Below are 11,047 nucleotides of genomic sequence, written 5' to 3' on the forward strand. Positions count from 1 at the left end.
TGCAACAAGCTCAATACAAGGGCCTCAAAGTTTCCTGACACTTTTACTGTAAATTCACTGAAACTGTCCGCAGTGTTATAACGGGTCAACTGTCCAACGGCTGCAAATACTGAGAGGCTGACACATGACTGACAGAGTGTAAACAAATCAATAAACAGAGAGAGAGAGAGAGAGAGAGAGAGAGAGAGAGAGAGAGAGAGAGAGAGAGAGAGAGAGAGAGAGAGAGAGATTTATGTTTTAGAGGATTCTCAAATCTTTATATTGCATTTTATTGCAAACAAAAACAACACGACTAAGCAATAAGAATTGAACTGATTCAGCCGTAGTAATTTATCAGACAGAAGACACTCTACAAGTTTTGCAAATGCCACTCATACAGAATAAATAGTGTATCTATTGGGGACTATTTTCATTTGTGGATTAATACATATTTTGGAACTCTAATGAATTTAGGACGTGTGTGTGGAGCTCAATCTGAATAAAAATCCTGTCACCTTATAGAATAGATTTATCAGGCATGGATTCTCTTACACTTGTATGTTAGTGTGAAATTGATGACAAAAAAAATCTGTATTTATTTATTTTATAATGTGGGTGCTCAAATAATAACAATACAATACATGACTACATAAATACATTTGAAAAAAAAATAACAGTAATACAAATAATAATGCAAATAAATAATAATTTAAAATAGTGCGCCTGTTACAGTGTGCATAGGCCACCATAACAATATATGGGCTTTAAAACATGAATACAAAGACAGATACATTCAAAATAAAAATAAAAACATTAAAAAATGTAATACATATAATAGAATACATATGATGTAGAAAATATAACCCCCCAAAAATTATAAGAAATGCTTCAAATAATAGAAATAGCAGGAACATTTCTTAATACGTTCATTTTATTATTTAATATAATTTAATGATATAATGTATTTATAATGATATTAGTGGCCCTGATTTGGAAAGCAACATATAAAGGTTTTAATACTGAAAGAGGCTCTGGACTTATTTGTATTTCAACATTATAAGATGATAAATATAGAGATGAAGTCAACATGTAATTTACCATGAACCCGTTTATCTGAACTCTTTTTTGCTGCACATTTTAAAGAAAATAAATTGTATCATTAGTAATTCTCAGCTCACACATTTATATTTAAATCACATGTTCATAAAGATGATGTGTCTTCTTTTTGTGTTTCTGCCAGGATAGCTTTATTGTCTTTTAGATTTCAGTATCAAAGTTTATTTTCTATTGTCCAGAAAAAGGTGATCCCAATGATTGTCAACGAACATCAAATCCATTTAATGTTAAACATGGTTCATAAACATGCTAAACTTGTTCTTAGTTGTAAGAAACAAGTAAAGAGTGTAGATATTTGAAACTTTAGCAGATGAGACATTTTCTAGATGTGCTTGTATCCATTTGTGTTTCTTGACATGCCTTCAATTTTAAATGATCAGGTCTCAGTAATCAGTGATTTATGAGAGTCTAAAAAATCTCCTATTGGCCTGACTCTGCCTTATAAAACACTACAATGGCACAACACCATCATGATTTCTTTAATACGATTTTTCGACTCTTCCATGTCCCCCAAAAACAGGACCTTAAATTCTGACTTTAATATTTAATTTTTCTATTTTTCTCCCAGGTGAATGATTCACTTAATTATTTTAAAAATCAAGATTTATTCCCTTGGATGATGATTTTATTATATAATTGTTGAGTCAGAAGAGTCAGTGTTGAACTAATGAAGGAGCTGCAGGAAGACAGCTGTGCTAGTGAAGTGTGAACAAAGCTGCAGAGGTTTATCAGGATGTTTCCTCTCTCTCTCTCTCTCTCTCTCTCTCTCTCTCTCTCTCTCTCTCTCTCTCTCTCTGTCTGTCTGTCTGTACCTCTGTCTCTTGCTTTCTTTCTCTCTCTCTCTCTCTCTCTCTCTCTCTCTCTCTGTCCTGGGCCATCTGCTGTGTACAGAGCAGCAGTATTGATCTGCAGCTTTGTGCTGGAGACCACATGCTAATCTATAGCGTTAGTGACAAACACCACTCCGCTTTGCCTCGCATCTGTCCCACTGACTCTCTCTCTCTCTCTCTCTCTCTCTCTCTCTCTCTCTCTCTCTCTCTCTCTCTCTCTCTCTCTCTCTCTATACCAGTGTCATCCTCTCTCTAAATGACCCAGCAGTTTTAGGACGGGGGTCCATCTGTCCGGCTCTTCCTCCTCCTGCTCCTCCTCCTCCTGCAGGGGTTGGTTGTTGGTGAGTCCTGTTCACTGTGTTTTGGTGTTTCATCGCAGCCATATTTAGAGTCAGGTACAAACACAGACATTCAGAAGTGTGTAGTCTGAAATGTGTGTAAAACATAAGGAAGTTGAAAGCTAGATTTTTATAAAGTTGTAGATAAATATATGGAGGTATTTCTGGAGGTTCTTGAATAGAGTTTATTCAAATATCATGTGAATCTTGAGCACATTATTCAGACTTATTTGGACAAACTCTGTGATGAAACAGATTGTTTTAAATAAAACCCTGCAGAGAGAATGATTTTATAGAAGTACAAACACAAATCATGCACATATTTAAAAAGAAATTGTTGATGAAATGTTGTTAATTTCCATTCAGATAAAATGCATATTTAAGATTTTTAGAGATGCATGTTTTTGTTGCAAGTTTAGACATAGTGGGCAAAAATAAAAAATAGATATGAGTCATTTAAATGAACACATGGAGATAAAAATGCATGCATGTGTTTTAGGGGAAGACTTTTGTAAATACTCAAACTGAGAGACCATTTTTATTTTTAAGACATTTTATGTCACAACAGAAAGGTTTACTGAGCTAATTTGCAGTTATATGTATATATAGTATTAAAATACATTAAGAGATGTTTATATTAATTACAGAGCTAGAAAGGATTAAAATAAAGGATGTTCTTGGAGGCATTTCAAAGTGGAGTCACGCAGGGATAAGAAGACAAAAAGACGTGCAGGTAATTAAAACATTTTACACATTATTAAGATACTGAGATTAATGTGGTATAGAGAGATTTTAATTGCGTTATAAAGAATTAAAAAGAGTAAATAAAGAGTGTAAAGGTATCAAGTTTAGGTTTGTGAGGTGCTAAAAAAATACATAAGTCATATAAAATAAATATTAAAGAACGAGCATGAAGATCTGCTGAGATAATATGTAGATCATTTCAGATTTCATATTTACGCATGCATATTTTACATCAATTAAAATCAAATATAGACGTATAAGGCATAATATATATAAAGGAGGCATGTTCAGAAAAATGGAGATAAACAAAGCTTTAAATCGTGCAAGGGTAAAAAATACAATTTCTTTGAATTCAACAGATAAAATACGATTTTATTAGGGATGTAAAGACAAGAATAAATAAATATTCAACTCAAAGAGAGGAAAGAGTAAAATATACAAAAGTCTGAAACATAAAGATGTTATAAAACACTTAAATAACTGATACAATATATGGAGATGATACAAAGATTTATAAAGATGAGTAAAATGTGTTTTGAAATTAAAGGGATATATGCATAGTTATTTATAGGTAGAGATGATATGGAAGGCAATGTACTGGGTTTGACTGATAAAGCACACACACACACACACACACACACACACACACACACACACACGCACACACACACACACACATACACCTCATAGTACAGTAATTATACTGTAGCGTTTTGCAGCCATTCTTTGTCATTTTGAGTAAAAAAAGCGAAACAAAGTGCGGCACACGTCTATTGTCCTCTTTCTTTCTTCTTTTCTTCCTCCATCTCCCCCCCCCCCCCCTTTCTTCATATTCCTCCCCCTCCTCCTCCTCCTCCTCCTGCTCTTTCTCTTCCTCCTTTATCCTCCTCTGCTCTTTTCAAACTTTTGGACCTGCTGCCTCTTTTGTTGCGGTTCTGTTGGCCGTGAAATCAGCTTCTAATGGGAACACAATGGCCGCGTGCAGAGCCGACCCGCTGTATTCAAATGTGACCGCACGGCGCTCTCACTGCGTTTCCAACTTTAAATAAACACCCGGTTAACAGCCTTTCATCTCTCTGCTTTATGAATTCAGATTATTTATTGTGGACTTGAAGATTTGCTTTAAACTGCAGTCAGGTGCAACCAAACAGAAAAGAGATATTCAGACATGTTAAGTGATTTATCATCACACTCGATGACTGCTGAAAGAAAAGAAGACGTGAAAAGATGCAGAGAAGATGGATGGTTAAACAGATGCTGCAGTGGATTTAAAGATAAAGATGTTAAATTCATGGTCAGGCTATTTTTATGTAATTTAATAAATCACAACACCTCTGCAAATATCTGTCAATGGGCCACTTTTAGCTAAAAGGCTAATTTTTGGCTGCAGGATGTTTTTAAAGTGAGAAAATAAGGAGTACAAGTTTTGAAAATGATTGCAACAGTGTTATTGTTACTTCTATTAATGGTTTATTTGTAAGGGACAGATATAATACACACAGACAAACTGAAAACAGCCATCCATTGTAAATTTCAGTGTTTACAGTTGGCGCTAATTTACAACACCGTCTCCTATAGGGTCTTTTGTGAGAATAAAACTTTAAAAGGAAATACGAAAGGTAAACTGGGAGCAGCTTGAAACAATAAATCACACATTTAGCAGTGCAGAAAATCAGACATGAGTGCAGGTTTGTTGCTGAATGATCCAGGATTGGGTGGCAAGTCCATTTACACGTTTGAACACGAGCTTTGCAGAATGAAATCAGTTTTGATGTCAAATCTGGTGTTAGCTTAAAGCTCCTCTGAGGCGATTTGATTTAGTTATGAAACAGAGAAATGAAACTGATGTTTCCTGGTGAGCTATAAAAGAAACAAGATCATCAGCAAAAGATTGAAACATTTATATTAAAATTTGTAAAGACTACAACTGCACAAACACAACTTCAATAAATACAGAACAAAAGAAGAAGAGATAAGAGGTATCACTTTGTCTACAGGGGGCGCCAAAATCAACACAAGCAGAAAGTTCCACACAGGAGCTTTAAAACAAGGTGATAATGATCTCTGATCTGGTGTCTTTTTGTATATGCAGAGTGACAGTAAGAAATAAAACACTGACGCTGCAACACAGAACAAAGCAAAAGAGCTTAAAGTGATGAACTATTGACGAACTATTTATTTATTTAAGAATGTTTTTATGTCTTCTTTTATTCCTCTGCTGTCTCTTATTTACAGTTTTAAAATTATCACTATTGTATTGAGGGGGGAGATGGTTATAGAGTAGGGTTTCTCTTCTTTGACTGTACTTTTTAATGCATGTGACAAATAAATTGAAGATTGAAAATTGAAACTTTTTGTGCACATTGAACCTGTGTTGCCTAACAGTAAGACAAAAAAACAATCCAAAGTAAAATGTTTCAAACAAAAAAACAACACATGTTTTTCAAAAGACATGAGTCAAGGTTTAAATTATATTCACACTGTCATTAGAATAAAAAGAGGAATACTGTAAGTCTACACATTTAAATTTTGCTTACAATGATATAATTTAAACGGTAATTTACATAACTTGAAACTTAACTTATCTTATATAATTTGTAAATTTGAATTAATTCTGTTTTATTATTTAAATTTTATTGACAAGTTATCAAACACATTTCCTGGGAGGGGTTTTTGGGCTCTTTCAAGCATCGCAGAAACAACAAAACAAATGTTATTTAATCAGATATTAATCCTCTAAACAGACATTTACTTTGTCATTGCACACATGACTCATTTTTATTCATTTATTTCTCTACAGATCTTTTCAGACTTTAGAAAAACTTGAGTCTAATTCCTTTGTGTCTTCCTTTTCCTTAGAATCGTTATACTTCTGTAAAGTCTTATGAAAGGATTCCAACCTTTACATTATGAGGATTTAAATTTGCTTGAGAAATACGACTATAAAAAATGACGATAAAAACTGCATTTGTACATTTAAGCTGCTACAAATAAATTCTTATTCTCTCAGAGAAAGAGAACAGGACGTGATCTCAGTGTGAGCCACAAAAATCATTCATTAAAAGCTCTTAAATATCCTTGATCGATTTGACCCTCAAGTTTTTATTTTAGAGGCCAGATTTAACTAAAGAAAATCAAATTTAAAGAATGAAAAAGAAGCAATCATCTCTAAATAATTTGGGCTTGAAGTTTGAATGGATAGAGATAGAAAGGTGAGAAAAAAATTGAGAAATCATTTTTTAAATCAGGGTATTTTTCATTATTTAAATAATCACAGTTCTCACCATGTTCCCTCATTTAACCAAGTTCAGTCACACAACAGTGCACAAAAACACACACATACACAGCTCCTCTCTCCGTCTCTCTTTCTCACACACTCACACACTCACACACTCACACACTCACACACTCACTGGTATATATTTGTTTTTAGCAGAGATCAGAGAGAACATGGCCACAGGCAGCAGCAGCAGCTCATGTTAATTCAGATCAATATTAGTGATGAATCTGAGCTCAGCTTCCTCTCACAGAACAGCTTCACGTTCTCATATCTGCATGTTAGTTAACACTGTTTCACATCCACGCGTGTGTGTGTGAGAGAGAGTGTGTGTGTGTGCACAGTGTAATACAGTACACGACATATTAATACACTCTGTTCCATGTTCTCATTCATATCTCAGCAGACAAATACACATTTATCTACATTTAATGGCATTTTTATAAAACAGTGTTCATACAGAGACAACTCAAAGTGCTTCATAGAGTTAAAAACAAAACACATTTAAAGAAATGATTACATTAAGGAAATAAGACCTTAAAGCTCCAGTGAGGAACTTCCAGTTTGTGTTGATTCTGGCACCCCCTGTGGACAAAGTTGCGCATCCTTTTTTTAACTGTCCTCTGCTTGAGCAAGTCTGATTTTTTAAACAAGAAATCTCACCCTGCTTTATTTTATCACATTTATATATTTATATAAAAGGATGTTTCAGCAACGTGCAGTTCATCAATTTGACTGACACCTACCCCCCTCCAAAGGATTCAGACCTTAAAAATAATAACACAGAAATATTCAGTCCTTGTGTTGATGATCTAATGTGCTTTAGTAGCTCATAAAGAGACATAAGCATTCATTTCAGTCTGTTTCAGAACTCACTAAAAACTCTTAAAGGGAGGTTTAAATTAAAAAATATGTTAAATTATAACATTGAAAAACACTGAATTATAAAATAAAATGCATGAAGTTTAAAGGTAAATAAATAAAATAAATTGAAATAATTATTAAAGTATAAAAAAGTGACTGATCTCATGAGAAGGCAGCAGAAGATGTGTTTTAAAAGAGTGCATAGATCAAGGAAGCCTCAGATCCTCTGTTAGCTTCTTCCACATTTGAGGAGCTTGGAGGACTCTGATTCTGGGAACGGTTCCTGTCCCGGGTCAATGTGCATCATGACGGTCCAGCAGATGTAAAAGTTATTTTGGCCCATGATCATAAAGTGTTTTATAAACAGAACGCTGGTTTCAGTGCTCTGGATGAGCTGCAGCTGTCTGATGGGTTTTTAGTTCGATATGTTCCAAAAATCCAACTTGCTAAACACAGGAGAAATGGACGAGCTTCTCTGTCATACTAATAATTCTTCTGGTGAATATTTTTAAGATGGCAATATGCTAATATAGTGACAATATTTTTGTGTCTGTTAAAATTGAGGTTGAGCCCATGGTGATACCAAGATATCTGTCTTGATCTGAAGGTCTGAGCTTAATGGAGACAAAGTTCGCTATGACCTTTAACCTTTCTTCTTCAGGGTGGCTGTTTGGACTTGTTTTATATTTTTAGAGTGAGGAAAAATCTGTTATATTAAATGTTTTATCACTGCTCCTTCAGTCAAAAAGATTTAAGTGAAAGAAACACCAGCAGCAGGACTTTGGTTCAATCCTGGCCTAGATGAAAGATTATAAACTTTACCATGCTGAAGCTCAAACATCCTGATCCGTCTCCAAAACACTGTTTCAAGTTTGATTTATTAAAAAAAAACAAAAACAAGACAATGTTAAATCATTCATCACAAACCCTAAATCACAGACTCCTCATTAATTAACTGCAGGACTAAAGAAGCAGGGCCTCCTCCTCATCCTTCCTACATGATTATTTAATGTCCTCCGGCGTGTTGCTCTTTTAATCATAACATTTGATTTATTGATTTCCTCTCGGCCTGAAGACGGAGCCCACAATCAGCTGGACGGCTGCAGACTGAGGGTTTCAGTCCTCTGATCAAAGAGGAGACGAAGAAGAAGACGAGGAGGAGGAGGAGGAGGAGGAGGAAGAAGAAGAAAGGAGGAGGAGGAGCTGCTTTAATATTTCAGACCTCCACATGGTTGAATCAGAGACGACAGCAGATTAGTGGAGCTGTTTTATGATCTGTGGAAAACTCAGAGACGTATCATGTCGATGTCTTCCCAGTTTATTTTAAAAGTGAACATTTCTGAGGAGTTTTTTTTCTTTTTGTGTGAGTCTAGATTTTTTTTGGGCTCTTTAGACGGAGGATGATTAAAGCTATAAATACTTACTTAACTGTTTTATTTGGTTGGTTGAAAACAGAGACCCCCTCAAGAAGTGCTCCGAATTTAAGGTTGATAAAATCAGCATGCATCAAATTATCTGAAGGGAACTTAACAAATATAAATAAATAAGCAAATGGGATAATTAAAAATGTACCCAAAAGTATAGTTTCACCATTGGTTTAATCATTATGCTCTGAATGTTCAATAGCTCTGTGATCAGTAAAGCCACCCTGATCCCTGAGGACCCCTCTCACCCCTGTGCACCACTCCTTTCAGCTACTGACACCAGGCAGGCGGGGCAAAGTCCAACCGGCCTGGAGAAATCCTGCATCCCTTCTGAACACCCTGAACAAGCTAAAACAGACAGACTGTTACATCGCTTCCTGTTTTAATAGGTCTTAATTATGTAGCATGTTAACCTTTAGAGAAATATATATTTACCAAGTGGTTTTATTTTGAAATCCATTTCCTGTCATCGTCAAAAATAGTACATTTTTGAGAGTGACTTAAAATATCACTCTTTGTTATCTAAACTCATACAACACTCAGTGCAATCATGCATATATTAACAGCACACACACACACACACACACACACACACACAAACACACACACACACACACACACACACACACACACAAACACAAACACACACACAAAAATACATGCAATGGAGGCCTTGTGGTTCAAGCGTGCACCCCATGCACAGAGGCTACAGTCCTCATTGCAGCAGCTCTGGCTCAACACCCAAAGCGGCATGTCTTCCCCTCTCTCTACTCCCCACATGTTCTGTCTCTATTCAGCAGCCCTATCCAATAATTTAGAAATGCATGAAATAAACACTTTTTTATAACTAAAGTTTGTTCCGTGAAAAAAAAAAGATAAAAGAACAAACTACGATTTGTCCCTGAAGCTTGTTTATTAACCTGCTTACTTTAAAACCACAACCTCTTTGTATAAATCTCCTTTTTTTAAATGATTCCTGTTTTAAATCTCCTTTTTTATCTCTTCATCATGTCTGTGTTTATATTTCTGCTGTCGGCTCTCTCCTGCTGCAGTGACCTCGTTTCCTCCTGCACTGATCAATAAAGTTTTTCTCTCCATGTGCTAACTCTGACTTCACAACAACACCCCTGTGAATGTTTTTAAAATATAAAAAACATATTTTATTATCATTATCATCTCTGTTTTTAGTGAATCTTATTTTAACTTGCACTTAAAGGTATCGCTTTATATCTCTTATTTCTGCTCAGACTTTTTGTCCCACGTAAATCAATATAGCTTCATCGTTCCTGACATGTGATCGGCCCGGTCGAAAAAAGTGTTTTATTTTAGAATGCATTTTTAAAAAGATTTAAAATGTGTATTTTTCACCATTATTTTAATGGGAACATCATCTCTCAAACTAAAACACAGAAAAATAAATACAAATATTGAATTTACTTTTATTAAATGATTTAATTTGGTAACAAAGCGTTTATTTAAGTTCTTAGCTGATATAAAAGTTAACAAATTGCTTCATTCAAATGAAAATGAATCCTAATCCCAGAGATTACAGAGGCCTGTTTAAATCCAGCTGTTGACTCCTGCAGGTTTTCTTTTGTTAGCATCTGCTGTCTTGACGCAACAAGGCTAAAAGGCAGAGGTCAGAGGTCGGCGGCCCCCGGCGCACGCCATCTGACCTCGCTCATTTACATGCACGCTGACCTACATCCCCGTGACCGTTGATTCTTCTGCTGCTCAATAAAATACAACTTCACAAAAATCAAGACTTCTGCTATTAAACATGATACATACAATATTTATAAAATTAAAAAATAGTATATATATTTTAATGTAATTAATGAGCATTTGTCCTTCTATTTTATATCATCATTCTGATCATAATGGATCAATTTAAATTTTTAAAACGGGCCTATTTGGTTTAAAAATCTGATTTGCCTTCAATCTGAATAAACCAATTTTTTTAAGTCCCTCCTTTATTTTAGTTGATTGCATTTATTATTTTAAATTACTTCATTCAATTAGTTTTATTCAGCTATTAACAAAGAAAAGAGGATGAAGTTTTTTGCACCTGAATAATTAATCTTGATTAAAAAAGTCAGACTCATTGGGTGCAGAAGATTTTAACGGTAACTGAGTGTTCTCCACATGTTACATTTTGACTCCTGCAGAAAAAATAAAATGTGTTTGTTGCTTTGGTGAAGAAAGAAAAGAAAATATGGAAAACAAAAATGGAGAAGCAACTAAGATTTAATTTTCCTTCACTGGTGGCTGAATAATTTTTTTCTGATTCTTCTGAGTCACCTCGCAGCTTCAGAGGACGCTCCCTGACCTCTGACCCCGGAGGTCTCTAAAAACCGGGGGAGCAAAGTATCGACCTGCCGGCTGCTGATATCTTCTCTGTTTGCATACCAGTAACTGTGAGTGTGTGTGAGTGTGTGTGAGTGTGTGTGCATGACAGATTGTTATAAAGAACAC

The sequence above is a fragment of the Notolabrus celidotus genome, chromosome 19 (genome assembly GCF_009762535.1).
Source record: "Notolabrus celidotus isolate fNotCel1 chromosome 19, fNotCel1.pri, whole genome shotgun sequence".
NCBI classification, from domain to species: Eukaryota; Metazoa; Chordata; class Actinopteri; order Labriformes; family Labridae; genus Notolabrus; species Notolabrus celidotus.